This window comes from Camellia sinensis, chromosome 4 (assembly GCF_055761805.1).
Source record: "Camellia sinensis isolate YWXY chromosome 4, ASM5576180v1, whole genome shotgun sequence".
Classification (NCBI taxonomy): Eukaryota; Viridiplantae; Streptophyta; class Magnoliopsida; order Ericales; family Theaceae; genus Camellia; species Camellia sinensis.
In genome coordinates, this window is record NC_138964.1 from 171,461,005 (window position 1) to 171,486,449 (window position 25,445).

Genomic DNA, 25,445 nt, shown 5'->3' on the forward strand with positions numbered 1-25,445 from the left:
CTTATATTCTCTCTAAGAATTGATCTCCCTAGAGTGTGAATCTAGCCTAGGGCTTTTGTTAAAAAGATAGAGGGCGTTGAGAGCTTTGTTTTAATCTGAAAAAGTTGGGATTTGGAACACGTTGATCTTCGAGTCTTCATCTCCTTTTTGGCTTAAACTTCGAAGTAGGGATATCCTACTCCTCTCTATGGATTTTGTCTTTAAATTTTGGTATTTTGAGATGTTGGGGTTGGTTTGGTAATTTTGTGAAAGTTTGGGGCTTTTGTGTAATTTTACAAAAGTTGGGGTTTTATTCATAATAAACCTAGATGCATGTTTGGAATAGAGAAATGGAATAAATGTTAAATCATTGATGAAAATGGGACCTAAGGGTTGAAATGTTAATTGTGGGAATTGACCTAATTACATTGTTTAATTAATTGGGATAATTAATTGTGAGGAATGAGGAAATGAAATATTGATTGAATATCCATTGTGCATTTATTTTTCTGTTTAGAAATAACTGCTTTGGGCTATCGGTGTAGGATAGTCGTGATTGTTGTAGACAATGCATGAAGATTAGGCAGACTGAAACTAATCTATGAAGTGTGTCATGGAACATGACGGTTGATAGAATACATTAATTATATGTATTGAGTGATTGTATATAGAACCATTGTGTTTGTATACGTTATGTGTAGAGGAGGAGATGGGGGATGTACTCCGCGGTTTAGGGGAAGATAGGGGATGTACCTCTAAACCGGATAGTATTGGGAGAAGATAGGGGATGAACTCCGTAGATACAACTCATATGCTTGTCTAAAGAAGTGAAGATAGAGCTTATATGCTTATCTTTGTGATGTGTGGATATAGCTTTTATGCTTATCTGTGGATATTGTGGTTATACATATCTGTTGTAGAATGTGGATATAGCTTATATGCTTATCTGTGGATATTGTTGTTATACATATCTGTTGAGAATGTGGGTAGTGCTTATATGTCTATCCGTTGAAAAAGGGAAAATGAAAGGAAACTTGGACTCATAAGTCGTATGACATAAATATGTGATTTATGTGATTGTATCAGTGTTGACCATCTATCAATTTCTAATATTTTAGTCATTGTTCATGGTTGGTTTAGTGTATTTCTACTGGGCTGTGGCTCACCCTATATGGGAACATCATTTTCAGGTGCAGGAAGCATGCCACCTCCAAGGACATAGCTTGAGAGGCTAGAGGCGGACATAATGTAGTCGTTTTACTTTTGATGTATTACATGTAAATACAAGCCAAGGGCTTAATATGTATGAGTTAGTACTCTTTGTTGTAACCAAGTGTTAACTTGGAAAGCTGTAAACCCGTAGGGCATTTGCTTTTGTTGTCAACATGTAATACTTTTTGTAATGAAACTCTGAGAAATGAAAGAATGTGGAACTTTGAATATCAATGCATGTCTTATTTGTCGGGTTTAATGTTATTATTTCGAGGGCGTTACAATAAAACCATTCAGTTCTGAACTATCATGAGTGCCACCTCCTCCCTCCTACAACATAATCAAAATCCAATTTTAGGTATCATCTAGTTCATATATAAACCCCCAATATAAATTATACTGAAAAATACAGAATGATTTGTAACAAACAAAAACAAGAAGAGCAAGTTATTTGAAAATTAAATTGTCACAGAAGAAATAAATTATTTGATCGCTTACAAAAAAACTGATAATAAAAAGTAAATTATTAATATCTTTGGACGTGTGAGGATAGTATTCTCTAATTAAGCGAAAATTATACAATAGTTTTGGAGTATTACGTGATCATATCCCTCACCAATAACCATTTATTATATCTTCTAATGTTCCTCAATCACCTAACACAAATAATTAATACTTTACCTTTTTCACCAATCATGTTATCATAGAACACCATCTGACCATATTCCCAAAAGAATAAAGATTGAGACCCCCTTTCCCCCACCCCCTTTTGACCCCCTTTCTTTTTTGATTGGTCACTTTTTCTTTTTCTTTTTCTTTTTTTTCTTCTCCTCCAATCACCACCCGCCACGTGTGTGTGGGGGTGGTGGGGATTAAAGTTTGAGGGGGTCTAAATCACTGCTGATTCCCAAAATACTAAATAATTATCCCCGAGTAAGAATGCATCTTTGGTTGTTTCAATAAACTTGCAGCCATTGCAACTCCCAAAAATAAAATAAAATAAAATGTCGTTTTGAGCCAACAACCGCCATGTTAAGAAAATGGTCCCAAAAAGTTTATAATTTATAGGGAAAACTATTTTCCAAAAAATTTCAAGATTTGAGCCTTTTTACAAAATAAATTTTTAATTTTATAAATTTAAACACTCGTTGGAAAATAATATTTTAGGCATTTTATATATGAGATATTCTATTTACACACCACACATCATCTCAGTGCACACCAAACACAATTTTGACATTATTATTTTTGCTCAATGCACACCATCCATTTTCTACCTAAAATATCCTCATCTTCTTCAACCACCCCACCAACCCTAACCCTAACCCTAGTCGCCGCCACTCGCCATCGGCCGTCACCTCCTCCTCATTTTTCTCTAGCGAATTTCTTCCTCACTTCTCCATTCATCACTCCTCCTCCCTTACCATCGCCAGCCTCACTCCCAAACCCTTTTCCACCTCCCTTCTTCTCTCCACTAGTGGCTCCACACCTCCCGACTATCGTCGCCGCAACCTCTCATCCCATCACATCTTCTTCTTCTTCTTCTTCTTCTTCTCTCTCTAAAAACTACCAAACCCACCCTCACCACTGTGTTACTACCCAAATCCGCCCCTATAGATTTAGCGCCGTAACCAGCAAGTAATCGTAAGATTACCAAAGGCTTCTGAGACAAATTAGCAAAATAAGGGGCTAGCAGAAGCAAATATCAAACATATAATGTCCATAGAGTTGTGCAAACTTATATAGGACAGAAAATTTAAACTTATATTCACATATATTTTGATGTCATACTAGTGTCAACACATCGTCACAAGTACAGATAGAACAAAAGGGACTTAGCCCTATGTACAAAATAAACAAAAGACAATAAGAGCTTAAGACTTGATCACAAAACATTGATTACGGAACTCATCCACAAAAGATGTAACACTCCATAAATTTTCCCTTTGCTTAAACGCAAGAATTAACGCTCTAGCGGTCTTGTGAGGCTCCCAGTACTTTTGCAGTCTGTCCGAGATTCTAAGAGTTATGAGTTTCTGTTCGAGCGCGGGAGTGGTCGCTCAAGCGTCGGCTTTGTTGGTATGTTCGCTCAAGCGCAAGATTGGACCAAAAACTTTGACTCGGATAATTTTCCTCTGAATAACCATCATTCTTTTACTCTTTTCTTTTTCTACCCTTTGAATTTGGGTGTGCGGCTAGAACCATTGGAAAGCTTGTTTCCGGGGTTTCGGTTTGGACACAAAAACGACCTAAATTGGAGTCCGAATGAGAGAGTTATGCCCGTTTGAAGTTTGAATATCTATGCTGAAAGCTCAAGTGCAGGAAGTGGAGCTCTAGCGGATTGCACGAATTCAGCAAAGTGCCTTTCTAGATCATTCTCTCCACTTTTCTTTTCTCTCTTCCTTCCTCTCATCCTAAGACTGAAAACCCTTGATTTCTTGACCCAAATACCTTCTATTTCTCAAAGATTTGGCCAAGATCTCTTACCAAAAGTGAAGAATACATGAAGATCTTATTTTCCTACTGATTGGATTTTTGGTTTTATGAAGGAATCTCTTGGAGCCTTGCTTTCTTGCTTGATCATTGAGGTAGGGGTTTTTAGTTCTCCTTCAATACTCTCATTTATAGATAGATTTGTACTATTTTCTTACATAAATACAAAAATTATATTTTTAAGCACATTGTGAAAAAACTTGAGATTGGGGGTTTAGGGTTTGAAGGATTGGGGTTTACTTGTTGGGTTATTATTTTGAGTTATGAATTTGGGTGTATAAGCAATAGAAGAGTTGGAATAAAAAATGTTTTGTGAAAAATTTTAATTTCTCTTAAAAACCCTAGTTTGGTTCATGAAGATAGATGATAGTTTTGCTTAAATTAAAAGTAGTATCATGAAATTGAGGTGCTAAATTACACATATACAAGTTTAATTGAAATTTTAAAGATTTTGAAAATTTATGTAAAAGTTGTGATTGAACTCTTAATGTTGATATTTTAAATTATATTATGGGCCGTGATTGAGACCCCCTCAATCACCAACCCCCACCAACCCCCCCCCCCCCCACGTGTGGCGGGTGGTGATTGGAGGAGAATGAAAAAAAAAAAGAAAAAAAAAATTGGCCAATCAGGAAAGAGAGGGGGTGGTCAAAGGGGGTGGGGGGGAAGGGGGTCTTGATCATTTTTGTTATATTATAATATGAAACCAAACTTGGGGGGAAGAAATTACTAATGGTATGGACGATATGAGCGTTGTGATGAAATGATGATGTGGAGGTTTAAGAGTTTCTATTGAATTATGTCGAATTGTATTAAATGGTGTTGAATTGTATTGAGTTAAGTTGAAATGTGTTGAATTTTGTTGTGTTATATTAAGTTGGGTTGAGTTGAGTTGAGTTGTGTTGGGTTGTGTTATGGTTTGTACCCGCGCGGGGAGTCAAAAATATTTTTGAGTGCCCACATCCTTCCGTATGATAGTCGGCAAAAGTGACAAAAACAATGATTTTAAAAATGTTTTTTGGTGCCCACGTCCTACCGTATAATAGTCGGCAAATGTAAAAAATGATTTTAAAGTTGGAAATGGTTTTTGGGTGTCTACGTCCTGCCGTATGACAGTCGGTAAATGTAGAAAAACATGATTTTTGGAAAAATATGATTTTTGAGAAAATGGTTATTGGGAGTTCACTTCCTGTCGTATAATAGTCGGTAAAAGGTGGAGGGTGTAATGAATTGGCTGCCCACTATCACGCCGTATAATAGTCGACAAAAGGTGGAAGGTGTTATGAATTGGCTGCCTACTATCATGTCGTATAATAGTTGGCAAAAGGTGGAGGGTGTTATGAATTGGGTGTCCGTTATCTCGTTGTATCAACATGCGTTGAATCGGTGATGATATGCGTGACTTGTGATGAACTTATAAAATTACAATTTGATGTGTAATTTAGTATGGAAGGGTAATACATATAGAAATTATTTGAAAAGAATGGATAAGGAAATAGTAATTAGATAAGGGATTGGTGATAATGAACTCACTAGGTTATATGTAATTATAAGGAGAGATAAGAGTTTTGTTTCATAATTAATTGAGAAATTGAATTAAGTGGGTTTATTATTCTTGTGTTATGTTGAATTATAATTGATATTGCAAATGTGGATGTGAGGTAGTTGTTAGACAAATAGGAGTTGAGTGTAGGAGAATTGTTATTGAAAATAAAGGAGATTTGGATTTTTACGTTATGGAGTTATAATAATGGGAATTAGTAAAAGCGAAAAATGAAAATAAAAAGAGGATTATTAAAATGGAAATTAAATGAAGAATATTTTGGAATTGGTTAACAAATTCAAAATGATGTTGTTCCTTAAACATATTTGTTTACGAAAATGATTTATGGTTTTTCTGATAATGAAGGATAATTTTTATAGCTGAAAGTTTTCCTTAAATGTTCAAAGAAATTTTGAGAAAAAGATACTCTACAAATAATATTTTGAACTTACAAAATGTCACCTTACTATATGGTATCACTCTACATGCATGATCATTTCTATCTGTGTGTTAGTTATTATTGTAAAACTATAAGATTCCTACTGGGCAATTGTGCTCATCCCTTATTGTTTTATTTTTTTTTCAAGGTATTTTGATCCAATAGTTGAAGAGTTAAGAAGTCCATGAGTCTCTTTTGTGTAATTTCGTTGTGGATGTGAAGGAAATAAATATTGTATATTGATATTTGTAATTATTTATTTGTAGCTCCATAGCGGAAGCTTGGCCTGTATCATTGTTATTGTTGTATTCATTGAGAGAGAGAATATGTATTATTATGTTTCTATTACTCAAGGGTAATATATATATATATATATATTTTTAAAAAAAGGAAGAGAGATAGCTAAATTAAAGGCTTTTGGTAATGTTTCTGAGTAGTTAAAAATTGGGGCATGACAAAAGACTTTCAGAAACTGACGTAGGCCAAAAGGTACCACATTGAGGTCGCTTAAGTTACATTTATAGTCTTTAAATTTTGTTTATTTGGTGGAGATGATGTGTTTAGTGCACTTGTACAAATTTGGCAAGACATATTCAAATTCAATCAAAAAAAGCACGACAGCAGATTATTCGTGCGAAAAGCGAAATATCCAAGCCAGCCACCTCATCGCACGTACGACCAAGATTCACCACACGTGCAGCCCACCACCACTCGAGCGGCCCATATGGGCACTCGAGCGGCCTACCTAAGGTTGCGTGCGTGAAATTTTCAGTCTATTCTGCTGGGAATAAAAGGAAGAAAAATAGGCTGGAATAGGGTTCGAAAATTATTCTAAGGAAAGGGAGGCTAGGGTTTTGAAAAGGATTTTCTTCAAGCTTCAAGGGGAACTTTCATGCGAGCTTCCATCTCTTCCACCTCTTCCCACTTCTCCATGAGTGGCTAGGCTATTCTTTTCTAGGGTTTTGATGAAACCCTAGCCATGTAAAGGGATTGTTCTTAAGCTTTGATTGTGAAACGGTTTGAACAAATGTATGGATGTTTTAGAAGTTTATAATAATTGTTATTTTCATCTCTTCAACTATTTTACTCTCTGTAATTATTTAATGCTTTCCATACATTAGTTTTCTTTGCGTTTGTGTTCAAAGTACGAGATGAATCATGCTACGAGAGACGGGTCGTGTTGCTACCATAGTTTAGAGCAAACGCCTCATGCTACTTGGGATGATTCATGCCATTATGTTGAATGCAACAACCCTCTTGATCAATATTTCAAACTTGTAGTTGTGAAATATTGGGTATTTCAAACCAGATTGCAATTAATGGCCGACGTTAAATCTCATTTATGCGGTTAGTGGTGAATTCTTTGCCCTAGGATTTTTTAAAAAATTAATATCTCAAACCCTAATTTTAATTTTCAATTTAATTATTCAATTTCATTTAATTCTTGTTTAGTTATAATATCCATTAATCTTTTTAATCAAAATTAATTTAGGAATCTAGCAATTAAATTAGTTTAATTTCTCATTTATCCCTTTGGATCGATACCTAGACTTGCCATTATTCTAAAAGAATCTGGTATAGTTTAGTATTTATATTTGGTGTGTGTAACAACCCATCAAATTTTGAAATTGATAGGCATCTTTAAAAATGGTGTGCTAATAAAATCCGCTTTGTAAAATCTTGGCTGCCATTTTATGCCCACTAAAATGACCGCCACAGGCAGAAGAATAACAAAATGTAAGAATGCTATGCACCTCACTCTCCGGCACACACTGTCAGATCATTTGGTCAAAGCAATATTTAAACAACTCTGGATCCTCCCAAAAATAATACCTGACCTGCAAAAAGAATTGGTCTTTGTCTTGCTTAGACCAATTTTTAGGAATTTTCCCAATGGCCAAGTAATTCACAATATGTGCCAACCACGGGGGGCTCGCTCATGACATCGTAAGAAGTTGTTTATCCGGAAACGAATCATGCAAAATTAAAGGGTCACTAGTATACTCAACAAGGACTTGGGAGAAGTGATTGGCCGCCATATTCTAAGATCATTTCTTATCTCGAATCTCTAAGTCAAATTCTTAAAGCAACAATATCCATCTAATCAGCCTAGGGTTGGTCTTTTTCTTTGATAATAAATACTGCAAAGCGGCATGATCAGTGAAGACTATGACCTTGGAACCTAAAAGATAGGACCAGAATTTATCTAAGGCAAAGACCACAACTAGCAACTCTTTTCTTGGCGGTAGTGTAATTCAATTGTGCATTCGAGAGAGTACGACTAACACAGTATATAGCATAGGGTGCCCTATTGACCCTTTGGCCCAACACAACCCCAACTGCATAATCTGAGGCATCACACATGATTTCAAAGGGAAGCGACCAATCCGGTGATTTCATGATTAGGGCGGTAGTAAGGGCCACTCTCAGTGTTTCAAAGACTTTCAAGCATACCTCATCAAAGATAAAAAGTGCGTCCTTAGCAAGTCAACTACACAAAGGACGGAATATTTTATTAAAGTCTTTGATGACCTTACAGTAAAAACCTGCATACCCTAGGAAAGACCTAATTTGACGCACAAAATTGAGTAGAGGAAGGCCTGCAATGATGTTAACCTCTATGCCTCGAGGGGACACAATGTGTCACAACCTCCATGTGAGACACGGTAGTTGGATTGACAGAACAGATCTAGACTCGAAGTCTCAAGCCTGGTCACATGCCTGATCACCTACATATATAATATAAATAGTGAGCTAAAGCCTAGTGAATAACAATAGAATAAATGTTTTATGAATGATGTCCATAACAGATTTAGAATTCAGATCAGAAACAGATTTTTATGCATATTCAAATTTGTAAACAGTTATGTATGGCACATCCAATAGCTAACAGATTAGATTGGTCATAAAAACCCACGTGCAGAGTAATTGGTCATAAAGACGCATATTCACTTGAGATGGTCATTAAGACCCACGCGCAAAGTAGTTGGTCATAAAGACCCATATTCACTTGAGATGGTCATTAAGGCCTACGTCCAGAATAGATAGTTGATTATGCATAATCAATTCCATGAATGGAATCCACGTAAAACCTTGGTACCAGGTAACAGATAACACATGACAAATTCACATGATGCTAAGGATGCCACGAGTATATTTCAAAAACTTGGACATCCATTCATGAATCACAAAATGACATTTCAGAAACAAATCATATCTTATCAGTCAGAAAATATTTATAGTCAAAATAGTTTTATAGAGTTGTTACTCACAGATAGCTCCAGAAGCAGAAAAATAGCTTGGACAAATAAGATGGATACTAGCATGTGGCCTACACAAACACGTGACAGATACATATTGAAACACACGCTCTGTAAACGTTCTAACTTATTGGTTTCTTTCTAGGTGTGTTTCTAATTCTTATCCTCATTATTATAGCTTAATCATGGCTTAAAAATGCCTAGGATACAATGAGGATGCAATTTTACACTTTGAAACACTTAGCAAAATTTTGAAAAACAAGACAGTTCGCTCGAGCAGACCCCTTAGTTTGCAAAATTTCTAGGAGCTCTCATTTTAGGCTCGAGCCAACTTTTTGGTCGCTCGAGCCATGAGCCTAACAAAGGTGAGTTCACTCAAGTGAAGCTTTGGTCGCTTGAGCCAACTACACTGTCTGTAAAACTTCAGAGAGCTCACAAAGTACGCTTGAGTGAAGAGTTCATCGCTCGAGCGAACCCTGCGAACTCTAAAATTTCAAGATTGTTCTTGAAGCTGCAAACCTCAACTTCAAAGTATCAAAACTCATTCTTTTGGGACAAAACTCAAGAAAACACTTAGAAAATTGTATAACATCATGATAAGGCCCAAAAACATGCCAATTCTTCAAAACTAAGCTTGAACTTGTATATATATAACATGCATGCAATGTTTGAGTTCAAACTCCTTAAATCATGAGCTGACGAAGTATTAAAATTTGAAATCATGGCAAGCTCTCATGATATAACAAAATATGATCTCGCATGTAAGAAGTTATTGGAAATTAAACTCAAAATGGATGAATTATGTGTGCATGCATGAATTGATTCCCAATTCTACATTCAAAGCTCAATTCTCTTGTTTAATCTCTTAAACTTTCTGAATTACATTCTTGATGACTCATACACTTAATTCATGGGTTGAATTCTTAACTCTACTCCTCAATTGGGTTCTAGATTGTTAATTCTTTAAGTTACCAATTTTCGCAATTCACTTACAATTCCTTCTTTCTTATTCTTTGATCACACTATTATCCTCACACATACTCTCTCTCTCTCTCTCTCTCTCTCTCTCTCTCTCTCTCTCTTATGGTTTGAGGCTCAAAATGATGAAGAAAGATGAGTTCTAGAACTTATGTCACATATTTATAGATTGGATTAAGTTAACTTAAGTTTAATTAAGCTTGCTTATATCTAATTGAATCTAATTAGTTTATTCTAATTATTTGTTTCCGAATCAAAATCTAATTAAACTTACCATAATACTCTAAAAATTCTAACTACCGCGTACATCTAGTCGATTTTGGGTTTGGATGCCGACAAGGCCTTCAGTTTTCATACCAAAGTAGAAATTCAGACAGATATTCCTACAAGAAACAGATATAAACACAAATAACTCATAAGATGCATAATTACCTCATAATTACTTATTAAACACGTATTAGACATTCCTAATTAAGGGTTAGTAGCTAATCATAGAGTGGGGTTGTTACACACTGCGACCCCCCCTCCACAGTAATCTTCCCTCACCCATTTGAAAGGAGCTTCTCATCAAAGACAGTTGCAACAGTGAAGTTTCGAATCGGAGATTGAAATCCTAGATCGGAGCTTTGAAACTGGTTTGCACGATCGAACTCCTACAAACTCTAGATCTAGATCTGAAAACCCTTAGGATTTCTCTTTCTCTCTCTTTATCCACGATGGAGAAAAGCAGGTTTGCCGAAGGGAAAAGGGTCGCCAGCGAGGTAGAGAAGTTATGGAGGTTACTATAGTGGCTGGGTTTCAGTGACATTGGCCGGAAGTGGAAGCAGGCGACAAAGACTAATGGTAGGTGGTGGTGCCCAAAAGAGTCTAGAGTTTAGAATTATGTCCAAAACGGTAATTTGATAAAGGGCTGTAAGTGTAATACAAAAAATTATGGAAATGGTGTGTATTGAGAGATTTTGTAGTATGTAAATAGAATTACTCTTTATTTATACTTACATTGAGTTTAATAACTAAACTACTATTTTTTCGTCAATTTTATTTAACGAAAATACATTAATGATTTAGATTGAAAGCAAATTACAATATTAAGGTTTAAATTGATAAATTAAAAACACATAGTTTATTTTGTTACAAACTCAAATTCTGATATATTTTTTTCATAATTATCCCTAATTTAAATTTATAGCCCAAGTATCTAACATAGGAAGAAAAAATATTAAAAATAAAATAAAATTTTACTTTATTTAGAAACTTTTCCAAAAATTAATCAATTTAACCCCACTGATAATAGAGCATTGCTAGGAACACAGATGTGTTCCATTGCATGAAATACAAATGAAAGATTAATGAGGCATTGCTAGCAATACAGATGTGTTCCATTGAATGAAATACAGATGAAAGATTAATGATAAGTTCCACATGATATAGGGTCTACATATGAGACCTATTATTTGTTTCACATCTGCTACATTTCTTGGAATACATCTGTCTTTATAGATTATTGCTGATAAAATCATAAGACATATCTCTCCCTGATGGACTTTACATGTAGTTCAAGGCTAGGCATGGGCCTAAGCCGACGCAGTAAAAGCCCAATTTGAGTCGATATCCGATCATTTTAATTTTTTATATGAATATTCTATTCAATAATGTCTAAAAATTGAATGATTTAGATCACTGAATTGGCCCTACAATGGGCCCACTAAGCCCAAATGTTCTATCAAATTGAGTGGCCAACTTGAGAGAATCTAAATCCAATTTTTATGTCTTAAAATATAGAATATTTAATCAAAAAATAATACTAATGTTTTAAAAAATAAACTGGTTTAAATGCCTTTCTATTTATTTGGTGTTGGATTTGAAGAAGATTTTTTTTTTTGTGAATATTCCAAAAAATTAAATTATTTATGTAAGTAGTCAACTTTTTAAATTATTTACTAAATTAACTCATTTTTTAAAATCGCAAGTTTAAAATACGATTTCATGGCGAAATCATATATTGAATATGCAATTTCATATTAACACGATCCACATTTACACACCAATAAATCAAGTCAATATAAAATCGCATTTGAAAAATCGCATTTCATGAGGAAGTTTGGTGGCTTTGTGGCCAGTGGCTCATGGCAAGACCCTTTCTTCATTTAGTTGGTTTATCTGTTGAATGTTAGTTTTGGAAAGTATTAGCGTAATTTGATTAGTTATAATTATATAATTTTATGTGCTTTTTTACCCACAAATCCCATATTGAGAATGTCTCTCTCCATTAGAGGAAAACACCAAATACAACCCATTCAAACCGTATCACCTGTTTTGGAAGTGTAATTAAAAACCAATCTGCTGCATGATTTTAGAAGGAAAGCATGTTACATTTCATTTCGTCTTGTTGAATAGAATTTGAAACTTTTAAATTTTATTAAAAAAATTTTAAAAAAAAATTATTAAAAATAAGCCAACACAAAAGTCACAAAGAAAGCAAACCTTGAACACCAAACATCAACATTATGTTTCAAACATCGGATTCAATGTAGATGTAGGGCATCCAGATTTAATGTTGATATTTACATTCAAAAACCACAAAATATTTTAAGATCCAAATCGAAGGTGTACATGATATCTATTATGAATGTTTACATGGTACATCGTTCCAATTATTCGAATCAACATCCAATTCAATGTAGATATACAAATTTTATGATTTACAGCAAATCAAACCCATAAAATGATTCACTTTTCATTGTCGTGAAAGAATAATTCAGTGCAGACATTCAAGTGCAAAATCTAATGTGTGAAATCGTCTCACATTGATAAATGTGTATATACCATAAATAATATACATTATAAATATCGGTATATATAGGATGTTAGGTGATTGTTATTTTTTAGTACAACAGTCACGGTTGTGTTTTCAATGATCCTATCTCGATAATTCGAACGTTCAATTTTTAGAGTCCGTCAAATGCAATATTTTTGTAAAAAATTAAGGCTTTGTTTGGGAAGCAAAAGTTAGGGCTTTTTTGGCTATTTTAGCCACAAAAAACAAAATAGACTTTTTAACTCAATAAGACAAAACATTACATGCAACCCATAATCATTACATTATTTCTCTTACAAAAAACCAAAAAAGCCTAAAGTCATTCCCAAACCAGACTTTTTAGCCCCGGGCTAAAATAGCTAAAAAAACCAAAAAGCGAAAAAGCCAACCCACTCCCCAAACGAACCTTAAGTTAATCGGATATTAGTAACCTTTTGATCAGAGAACATTTGTATCTAATAAAATGGAAGGTAGATGTGAATTTTAATGTTAACTTGAATAAAAACGGTAGTGCTACATACACCAATTAATGTACGCACTAGTGTACCAATAATATTATGCCATTATTACTGATCCCACCAATTATATAAATTATAAATACCCAAAACTTCTAAAATTATACCACATCATCTATTAGTATACTAATGAATATATTAATTAGTACATATGACATTATTCGAATAAAAATATGATTTGATCAAATATTATCAATTTTTGTGCAATTTAATTTTTTACATAACACTCTTAAAAATAACAATTCATGTTATCAAAATAGAACCTAGAGTTGGTCCCACCGAAAGAACAAGAGTGACTGATATACAATAGTCTCCCCATTTTCATGTACATTTTTTTTTCTGTTACATCGGAAATTAAAAAACCAGAACAACAAAAACACAGACAAGAGAGGTAGCTAAGCTAGAGCCTCCAAAACGTTGTGCCCACCATATCTGCTATAATCAAGCTTCTAACTTCTAGAGGAGGTTCTTTCATAACCAGCAAGTACTCCACTTGATCTGCACCCATGTTGGCGAGCTTGTCCGCACATTGGTTGGCCTCTCACAATGTACTGGATGGAACAATTGCACCACTGGAGCAGGTGACGAGCATCTTCCATAATGGCTCTATACGGGCAGTTTGGGGGAGGCCCGTTTGTGATCATTTCTTGGGCTATGATGGAGTCAGTCTCAATGACAACTTCGGCGAGACCTTTCTCGAGCACTATGGTAAGACCTCTGTAGATGCCCCACATTTCTGCTTCCAAGCTAAAGCATGTCTCTAACTTCCCAAAAAACTGCACAGCCAAATGCCATATTCATCGCGAAAGAGGCCTCCAAACCCCCCTGCTCCTGGATCGCCCCGAGCACAACCACCTGTGTTTAATTTGATTTTCCTTGCAAGAGAAGGGTATCAAATAATCTCATCAGCAGGTTTATGAGCATAGACAATAGAAGATAAGAAAGCATGATTTATCTCTGCAACATAATTAAGAATACAGGTGCAAGCATTCAAAACAGTAGTTTCAATATTATCAAAAACTTTCTTGTTCCTATCTTTCCATATCTGCCAAAGTGTCACAAAAAAAACACAGCACCAATGGGGATCACTCCTCTTATGAGACTTCAAGTCCTTCCTAATCCAGTCAACCAGATTAAGGTGGTTGATGGTTGACACCCACTACAGACCAGCAATATTGGTCCATATGTTTTTTGAAACAATGCAACCACGTAGAAGGTGATCCATGTCCTCATTATGCCAATTACATCTGGGACAATTAGCATTCAAAGCCATGCCTCTATTCTTTCTCATAGCATTGGTTAAGAGTCTCCCATGGCAAATCAACCATAGGAAACCTTTCAGTTTGTGAGGTATTTTAAGTTTCCACACCCACACAATCTCCTAATTACACTCAAGCTGCCCAGAAGCAGCTTTATACGCAGCAGTCGTAGAAAACCCTCCTAAACCACCCTTCCAGTGAGGGCTATCAGGAAAGGTAACAAATTGGGGAAGAGGAATTTTTAAAACACTTGCAATAGCGTTACTAGGAATATGAGACCGGATGTGGTTCACATCACATTTGCCCTCCTCATTCATAAGGACATCCACCGTACCGTTATTGGTAAGCTGGTGGTTTGGAAATTTAGTAGCAAGAGTTTCCTTTCCACACCACCAGTCAAACCCGATGGAAATAGTAGCACTATCACCCATTCCCCATTGAGTACCTTTCCTCAAGATATCTGTTGTTTTGAGGATGCCTCTCCAAGTGTGAGAAGACCTTTTCTTAGAAGAATAGCTCATAAAAGACTCATGTCGGAGATATTTCTCCTTCAGGACTTGCACCCAAAGGCTAGTATCATTGCATAACAATCTCCACCCGAACTTTGATAGGAGGGCCAGGTTCTACAAGTAAGCTTTTTTCATACCAAGCCCTCCCATCTTCTTGCTATTACAGACCATATCCCAATTCATGAGATGTACTTTTTGCCATTTTCATAATCTCCCCAAAGAAAATTACGATTGAGTTTGTCAATATCTCTGCATATACTCATAGGGAGATCAAGAGTTTGCATAGTGTAAAAAGGAAGGGCAGAAGTGACAGATTGAATTAAGGTGGCCCTTCCAGCCAAAGAAAGCATATTAGCTTTCCACCCAGACAACTTGTTTTGAATCCTTTCAGTTATATGACTGAAATGAGCACGATTACATCTGCCATGTAACATGGGAATGGCCAAGTACTTACCTAAATCTTGGGTGAGGGAAATTCCACAACAATTACTCAAAACTCTTGCTTTCTGGATCCCCACATTGGGCGAGACAAAAAACTTAGATTTATGGAGGCTCACCTTAAGGCCCGAGAGCTCACTAAACTCCTTCAACACCCCCATAACAAAGTTACACATCTTTTTATCAGCTCTCCCAAACAAAAATAGATCATCAGCAAAGAAAAGGTGAGAAAACATAGGGCCTCTGTTAGATGCTTTTACCCCTATCCATACTTTGTTATGGACTTTCTCAAGGATCATATTAGAGAGTCTTTCCATGCATAACACAAAGAGGTAAGGGGATAAGGGATCCCCTATCTCAACCCCTTCTCAAAACAAAATTCCTTAAGTTTTTCCCCATTCCACAAAATGGAGGCAGAAACATTTGTGACACAATTCATGATGAGATCCACCCAATGATCATTAAGACCAAGATTATTTAAAGTTTGATATAAAAATTCCCAAGACACGTTATCATAGGCTTTTTCTAGATCAATTTTAAGAATCATATCACCTTTATTGCCTTTCTTACCTTTAAGAGTGTAGAGGATCTCCTGGGCAATGATAACATTATCACTAGTGGTGTGTCCAGGAATAAAGCTACTTTGGAAAGGTCCAACAATATCGGTCAAAAAGGGGTCTGGTGAGGGTTTTGTAGAGAACATTGCAAAGGCTAATGGGGTGGAAGTGGGATATAGATTCAGGGTTAGCAACTTTAGGAATAAGGGTGAGGAGAGTTTTATTCATGCTATCAGGAATGTGTTTGTTGGCAAAGCAATTTTGTATAAACTTACAAACAGAAGATCCAACAATGTCCCAGTGCTTGTGATAGAAGAGGGATGGAATACCATCACTACCAGGTGCTTTAAAAGCTTTAACACTCTTAATGGCATCCCACACCTCCTTACCAGAAATAGGCTTACAAAGGGACCTGTTATCATCCAAACTAATTTTAGCCTGCAGAGGGTTAGGGCCAACACTCAGAGTGTCACTAGTACCTTTCTTAAAAAGGTTACAAAAATAGTTGTGTACATGGTTTTTGAGGTCAATGGGGTCAGTGATCCACCCATTCTCAGAATTTTTCAGAGTTACCACTCTCATCCTCCTCCTTTTAGCAATAGTAGAGACGTGGAAATATCTCATATTCCTCTCACCCATGGTGATCCAGTTAGCCCTAGACTTTTGAAACCACAATAGCTCTTCTTGGTACAAAATATTGTTATAGTCCCTAACAAGTTCTTTTTCAAGTAAGAATAGATTATGGGAATAAACAAAGGATTGGGCTTTTTGGATGCCCTCAATACGTCCAAGAAGACACATTTTTTTTCAAAAAATATTGCCAAAATGATTTTTGTTCCAAGCAGAAATATTTCTAGTGAACAAATTCAGAGTATCAATAATAGATTCGTTATTAGTAGCCCAGGAGTTTTCAACAATAGATTTAAATGTAATATCAGTAAGCCAAGCGGCCTCCAATCTGAAAGGTCTAGCTAAGGGGTTAGGAGAGTCCATACCTTGTGTGAGCACAATCAAAGGAGAGTGGTTAGAGTAGGTTCTTGGTAAATTACGAATTGCACCTTCAGTGAAAGCTATACACCATTCAAAATTGCAAACAGCACGGTCTAGTCTCTCCAATGTGTTAGCCAGTCCTTGCCTTCCATTGGACCAAGTGAGTTGGGGCCCAGAGCACCCAAAATCCATCAGATTACACCTATTCATTCTGGCATTGAACTTACGAGTTTGAGCATGAGAGAGGGTTGGGCTGAGACTACGTTTTTCCCCTGAGAAGCTATGTCATTGAAATCTCCAGCCACAAGCCAGGGCAGATTCATGTTGTCGGCAACAGATTCAAGATTATCCCATAACAGTTCACAATTTCTGGAAATGGGGATGGCATAAACCACTGACAGGACCCAATTTGCATGGTTATCACGTTGAATTTTTGCATGAATAACTTGGGCATTAACCTCAAGGGCTTTTACAGTAGCTTTAAAAGGATCCCAAAGGACCCAGATGCCCCCACACCTACCAACAAGGTCTACATGGGAAGAAGCAGTGAACCCCAATTTGTTAAAAAAAGAACCCATTGAACTAAGCTCAATTTTTGTTTTCATCAGAACAATAATAGAAGGTCTGTGATTTTTCTCAAGTTCCTTCATGGTTCTTCTAAAAACTTTGTTGCCGGCATCACGACAGTTCCATATGAGCAACTTCATTGAGACAGAATTTGGGAAATTAGGAAAAGAGGCAAATTCAGGAATGCCTAGAGTCTTCCTGATTTTCATCCGATCAAAGACACCCGAGTTCAGGGAACTCACTCTGACTATGGTGTTTTGGATGCCATAGTGGTTCATCTCCTCTTTCTTGATTATGAGGCGAGCTTCGCCAATCCACCAGTTTGTGCTTACTAGGTGAGTGGCTTCTTTCTCTTGATCGAATGCAAGATAGATCATGCAAGCCTAACTCTGTGATGGTTCTCCAATGGAGTCTCCATAGCTGGGTAAACTCACTGGGTTTGATAAATGGATAGTCACAGGCAAAGACGGGTGGGGTCAAGGGGTTTTTTTGTGGTGGCCATATGTGGCTGTGCTTTTTGGACCAAAGGTGTAAAGGGTGAGGGTGGTGCAGCTGGACATGGAGCTACTGGTAGAGCTAAACTTTCTGAGGCTAGACCTTCCATCATAACATATGTGTCTGCCAAGGCTGTGAAAGGGTTATGCACATCAGTGCTTTTTGCAGGGACTGAACTGACATCAGCTAGAAGATCTGGAGTGATCTGGTTTGTCTTGGAAGACTTAGTTCCATTCATAGCCCCTTGGTTATAATGAAACTGCTTACCTGGCCCCTTTCCATGGGCTTTGTCTTTAGATTTTGATCTGGGCACTTTCTTGTTGGCATAGTTCTATTCTGGGCTCCTCTGACTAACCAACATCCATGGGCCAAAGCCCTCTGTAGGTTGATCCGAAATTGGGTCTGATGAGTGGGCCTTACCACTCTCACTACAGCTGGGCCTACTCTTCTTCTCATTCTCAACGGTCAATTTTTTTGCAGGCACCTCCACCGGAGCAATGGCGCCGGACGGATTCACCGAAACAGCGCTGCAACGATCCCTCCGATGACCCACTCTGCCACAATTAAAACAAAAGGAGTGAAAGTGTTCATATTCAATCCCATAAGAATATTTCCCAATAGCAAAATAGGCTGTTAAAGGTTGACTTAAATCAACTTCTATGCAAACCCGAGCAAACCTACCTCTTGTTCACGTTACTGTGTTGATGCCAATTTTCAGGGGCTTGCCAATGGATTTGGCAATGTGGTAAAGCACCCTCTCATTATAATATTCTATGGGTAGTTGTGGAAATCTGACCCAAATAGCAGTGGTGACTTCTCTTGCTTGAGATGGCTTGAAATCATAGCACCATTTACGTACAGTGAGGTAGTGATCCAAAATTATCCATAGTCCCCCTGATAAGACTTTCATGTAATCATCTTTCATTTGGAATTTGAAAAGAAAGAACCCTAATCCCAAATCAATTGCCTCAAAGTCACCTTGGAGGTCCCAAATTTTCCTAACTTTTAGAGTTAAAAGTTTGTAGCCAATATTTCTCCCAAGCGGTTTAACAATGAAGCTGTCTTTCCACGGCCTTCTTATCTTATTCAGCAAATTTCTGGGAAGTTTGATTCGAGGGAAGCCCAGATCTGGCTCATCCAGACATAATTCCTCTTCCATGCTCTCTGGTTCAGATTCATCTTCATCCGTGGATAATCGATCAAGATCATCGTCAAAAGCTCGCTCATCGTAGCATCTGTTTGTTAGTGCCTCCTTGAAGGACTTCGAAGTATGAGGCTTCGATAAGCTTCGAGCCTCTGTGTTGGCCTCGAGAGTATTCAAGGCATCCAATGGACCCTCAGAAGCTGGAGGAGGCTCTGCCATGTTATCATCATCATTGCCCCCATGGGCTTTCAGTTTCTTAGTACTCCGAGAAAGATGATCTTTCTCCTCTGAGGATTGCTATTCTCGTTGATCACCGATTGTGCCGTTGGAAACAGTTGGAGACATTTTTTCAACATTCGTCTTTAGTTTTCATGTACATATACCATAACAATGTTGTAAAAAAACCGATGCCATAGATGTCATAGACACGCAAAATTCACGTTACATACAAAATTCTCACACGACTTTTCTCCATGAAACGTAATTTTTAACTAAATTTAAAGTGTGATTTTATTTACACACTTTTAATTTTCTCAGTATATATCATCATTTAGTTCACATAAATAATGTTTTGAATTTTTGATTTTTCTCTCAACATACACACTATAATATTACTCTTTTAGCTCAACTCACACAACACAATACACACCCTAACACAAGATGATATACATACCATCAAAATTGAAAAGACAAAATGGTCTAAAATATAATTCACGGTAATTTTAGATTTATGTGTCTCTCTCTTTCCTGATATGTGTTGAATATATGAAAGCAACGTGAGAGCAAAGGCGAGAATCAAACGGCAGGTCAAAATTTTACGATGACGAAGCAATTAGAGTGGTATTTTGTAAAAATTTAAACAAAGAAATAGTTTTAGTATTGTTCATAAATACAATGTTGAAAAAACTTAATATGTTCACAAATTTACTAAACCAAAATGTCCAATTTTTTATGTATGAACATTTAACATTTGATCAACTTTAATAATATGAACAAAATGATTCTTTTCAAATATAAATAATTGAAAATTTTGTAAATGTTTAACTTCTATGTGCACACGAAACGAATAAGTTATTGTTGTAAAGATAAACAGCGGTCTTTTGTTCCAAATCAGTATGAACAAGATAAATAGCAAAGTAAATTGATATTTTCATTACTGTTTTATTCCAAATGAATGTCATCCATAATATGTAAAATTTTAAAATCAATTGATTTCAATGTTTTAAAATCCTAATTTTTCAAAACAATAATATTTTAAGTTTGAAAAATAATAAAAAAAAATATTTGTTCTAGGTAATGGTGCGTATAGAGATATTTGTGTTTTCATATGTAAATTGTTGAAATGAGTATATACACACCCATATTATCATTAATAGTCATTTTATTTGAAGATATTATTATCCTATAAATTTATTAGTTAAATGGTGTGTACTGAGAGAATTGATAGTGTGTAAATAGAATTATATACCCAAATTTAAATTAGTGTTATGTTCCCCATATCAACTTATTGAATTCGATTTAAAAAAAAGAAAAAGAAAAAAAATCTTCATGAATTTGAAGGCTACAAAGTTCAAGTTTAAGAAGAGAGTCTAGAATGAAGAAGAAATTTCATGAATTCTCTAGAAGCTTCTAGCTTCTTCTTCTTCTTTTCTTCAAATTCAAATTGAATTCCTCTTTTTCAATTTGGAACTCTTGGGAACCTTTTTGTCCAAACTCAAATTGAGTTTGATTTCCGACATATAGCACGGGTTTTCACTAGTACTCATAATGATAATACCAATTTAATGAGATTCACATGAGACCTGTTGAAAAGTTTTGAAATTTGAGCTCAGAAAAACCGCACTGACTTTCACTTTAATAGATAATTTAGTTGGCATATACAAAAAAATAATTAACTTATAATTTCTCTTTTATTTATATGTTTAAGTTGAATATTTATGACTTTGCTTTTGATCATGTTAAGACAATATATTTTTTATATGTATTATTTTAGTATCAGATCTTAGTTATTTCTCATTCTTGAATCGAAATATAACTAAAGTACATAACAATTGATATATAAAGGAAAAAAATTATATGTATTATTTTAGTATCAGATCTTAGTTATTTCTCATTCTTGAATCGAAATATAACAAAAGTACATAATAATTGATATATAAATTTATTTAGATCTTGGCCCCTCCGTAATAAAAATTTTGGTTCTGCCTCTGTCCATGGTTGATAAGCCGGATTAAACTTTCGGCGTTGTTTTCGCCGACGACCAACAAGGACCAATGCAGCAGTAATAGATCCAGCTCGTATTTTAAAATCAGCCGCCGAAATTGGCCTAGATCTCCGCGATCCATTTGCAAAATAATTCAAACTCCCCCAATTATTTTGGCTTATATAATTTCCCGTCTGCGCTTGCCTTTTTAGATTTTTAATCCTGGCCGCAGATCGGGGAGCGGCGCATGCCTTTTTAGATTTTTAATCCTGGCCGCAGATCTGGGCGTGGAGCGGAAGCCCTAGACGACAACACGCCACGAATTGCAGAAGGGAGCACCAATCGGGGGACAACACGTGGCGCGGGGGGGAGCGTCCCGGGTAATATTAGTGGGACGCTCCTAGGCACCTATATAACTCACTCCCTAACTCTCTTCCACCAGTAAAGTTTTTCAGAGAGTGACTTACGTCATCTGAGAGAGTAAGTGACGTCATTGAGAGTGAGTTATGGCATCAATGCGACGTCGTTTTAGAGTCCAAAACAAGAACATCTTCCTCATATATGCCCAATGTTCTATACCTAAAGAGAGATTATTAGAAAAAATTAGAGCGCTCTTCACAACTAGGCCACCAAATTATGTAAGGGTTGCACGTGAATTACATGAGAACGGGCAACCACATCTCCATGCCCTTGTTCAATTTCCATACCGTTTTCAGACGCAGAATGAACGGTTCTTCGACGTTACTCACGACCGAACTAGTCGCCATTTCCATCCGAATGTACAAGGGGCCTACAACCAACAGAATGTACTGGAATACATCTCCAAACACGAGGATTACACGGACTGGGGTGAATTCTGTGAGAGGAGCCGCTGCACTAACTAGAGTAACAAAGAAAATATATATCGCGATGCACTTGCTGCCGGCACCAAGGACGAAGCACTAGCAGTGGTACGAAACGGCGATCCAAAATGTTTCTAGTTAAATTATGACAAATTGTCATCAAATTATGACCGGATTTCATTTAATCCACCATTGCCGTATGTTCATCCATTTACAGACACAGTATGGATCGTTCCAACAGCCATGCAGCAATGGGTTGCAGACAATATTAAAGACGAAGCCCAAAGACCGCACAGGCCCAAGAGCATTATAATTGAAGGCCCATCTAGAATTGGGAAAACATGTTGGGCCCAGTCTTTGGGACCACATAATTATTATTCTGGCCACATCGACCTGAGGGACCACAAGGACGACGCTTTCTACAACATAATCGATGATGTGGCCCCACAATTTTTGAAACATTGGCGCGAGTTTATTGGAGTGCAACGGGATTTTTTTTCAAATTGTAAATATGCCCGCCCAAAGAAAATAACGGGCGGAATTCCAAGTATTATATTATGCAACCCCGGAGCCGACTCCAGTTACAAAGAGTTTTTGGAAAAACATGAACACGCCGGGCTCAAAGTGTGGACGATCCGAAACGCAGAATTCTATATAGTCGACGAGCCCCTGTTCGCCAGAACCAATCAAGAAGAGGCATCTTAATGCCAAGAAGAAGGCCCAACACAGGAAGATATTCCACTTCCAATGCGGCTGTTCAATATTCCATACGAACGGCTGCGTCGAACCACATACATTGGAGAGAGATGACGCTGTCAGGGGTCTTTTACGATACTTTGAAGAACCCGATGTGGTTCAAAGCAGTGGACATGTCCAGACCGGCCAATCAGGGGGTGTACAAGATAGAATGCCTCTTCAACTACAACCTCTGGAAAGCATTGAGAATCCGGACATTTACCGCGACAATGTTGCTAGTTGATATTAGATCTAATTCAATTCACTCTTGATTGGATTACATCTATCATTGATTGTTTGAGGATTGTTATTCATTGTCAATATTGAATCATAACTACAAATCACAATCTCAAGAATTTTAGGTTTTTTTATCTTTTTTTTTTTTAAGAGCATTGCTAATCAGGCTAAAAAATTAGACTCAATTTTTAGACCTAGTGATGTGTCAAGAAGATGATTGGTTGATAATTAAAGATTCTCTAATTATCAACCAATCAGTTTCATGACATATCGTTGAGTTTAGAAAATATGTATAAATAGCATATTTGTATATGATTTTTCTTTTTTTTTAATTATTGGAAAAATAATTTACAATTGCTTAAATCTAGTGAGACTTGTACATTATTTTGAGAAGTTCAATAATATCATCGTAGTCATAATAATTTCTGAAGTCACAAATGATAAACTATTTTTAGGTAATGTTAGGAATACCAAATTTTCTATCAAATAAATGACCAAACGTCTCACATGGGTGTAGGGTCCGCAATTTTGTGGAATCCACACCCATGTGAGACATTTAGTTATTTATTTGGTAGAAAATTTGGGACCTATAACATTTTTCATTATTTTTTCTAATTAGATAATAACGTAAATTAACGATAAATGCATGAGATTATTCTTGAGTTAAAATGGATATTTTGAAAAATAAAATTACTAAATCATCAAAATTTGTTACTTAACCCAATATAAAATACTTGTTACTACGGGAGGCTAAAAGAAGCTGTGATTGAGGAGGACCAAAAGTTATGGTCAGGATAACTTCCTGACAAGCATGAAGACATGTCATTCGGAAATTTAGAAATTTAGGTCATGGTGGACTGATCTAGCGTGAAGGTTCAAAACTAGAAGTCTGGAACCAGAATTAAGGTTTTAGGTCCAGACATTTAGGTTCAAGATTAGAGGAGCATAAAGCATGCGTTAGGGGAATAGACTTAATCAAGACGTGTTCTTAAACTTTAGGGCCCAACAAACTCCTAAACATTCGCGCTTAGTGGAACACAATTCCTAGAGAAAACGGGTTGATGTGAGGAGGGAAAAGAGGGCTAACATCCCACAATGGCTAGTATGAGCATGCTATAAATAAAATAATTTCCAAGTTTAAGGCACACAATCACTTCCACCTGAACCTATACTCATATATTCTACACCTTTGTCTACTGTTTTAGTAACTTAGGCATCGGAGTGTCCCCGTGCTATTCCCCAACTAGACCCTTCATCATTTGTGAGTGATTTTAAGTCCAAAGTGATACAACACTGTTGTAGCGTCGCAGTCAAGTGGTACAATTTTTACCCACCACAATTACGTTATTTAAGATCTCAAGGGGTGGCACATGTTTTTTTTGGAACTTTAGGCATTCAAATGTATTTCTTGAAAATCTCTAAGGGTAATTGTAATTTACAATTTATTTTGTTGTTATCATGATGTGATGCCTTCACTACAACATATAATAGTTTGAGAAGGAGTTTGGATTGTCTTTAGTCCTCCATCAGACTAGACGGTCCAGTCTGGCCCAGTAGGCTGATTTTTGGACCCTACTTCGATGATCCGAACTATTCACATTTTAGGTTTCGTCTAGTGCAACATCCCTGCAAAAAATAAGTCCATCAAATAATGAAAATTACATTTTTGAATTAATTTTGTATGAACCGTTTATTTCTTCACCGTCCATTTTTTCATACAAAACTTATTCGAACACGTGATTGTTATTATTTGATCGACTTAATTTTTTGTACTCGACGAATCCTAAAATATTAACGGTTCGAATTATCGATACGGGGCCTAAAATTGAGCCCATTGAGCCCAACGGTACCCCTCTAGTCAGATGGAGGACTAGAGAGAAGCCATAGCCTTTAAGAAACTAATTCTTTTCATTCCAAGTGAAATTTTTTGCACTATACACTAAAAAATGCATTTTTAGGGATTGTAGTAAGTACATTAATAAACAAATACACTTTTAGTGACAAAATAATTTCATATAAAAAAGGTTTACTTTTTGAAATGAAAATTTTGATTAAAAAAATATAATAATTCATTACTAAACGTATAATTTTGTCGCTAAAAATATAATAAGAATGCCTAGCTTCAATAGACTTCAGCTCAGTGCTTATCTTGGACTCTCCAATAGATAAAGATAAACTCCATAAGAGCTTTATCCTTATCCAGGCTAAGGTCCTTCCTCATTCTAGGACTCT

The 25,445-nt window shown here is 36.2% G+C and overlaps 1 long non-coding RNA gene across 1 annotated transcript; it reads right to left on the bottom strand.

Annotated features, from left to right (window-relative positions):
* Positions 1-13,394: 13,394 nt before the first annotated feature.
* LOC114281684 (uncharacterized) lies at positions 13,395-19,495 on the bottom strand. Its single transcript, XR_003635985.2, has 2 exons — positions 16,996-19,495; positions 13,395-14,112 (listed from the first exon to the last, which is right to left on the bottom strand). It is a non-coding gene; the product is annotated as an uncharacterized LOC114281684 (long non-coding RNA).
* Positions 19,496-25,445: the final 5,950 nt, after the last annotated feature.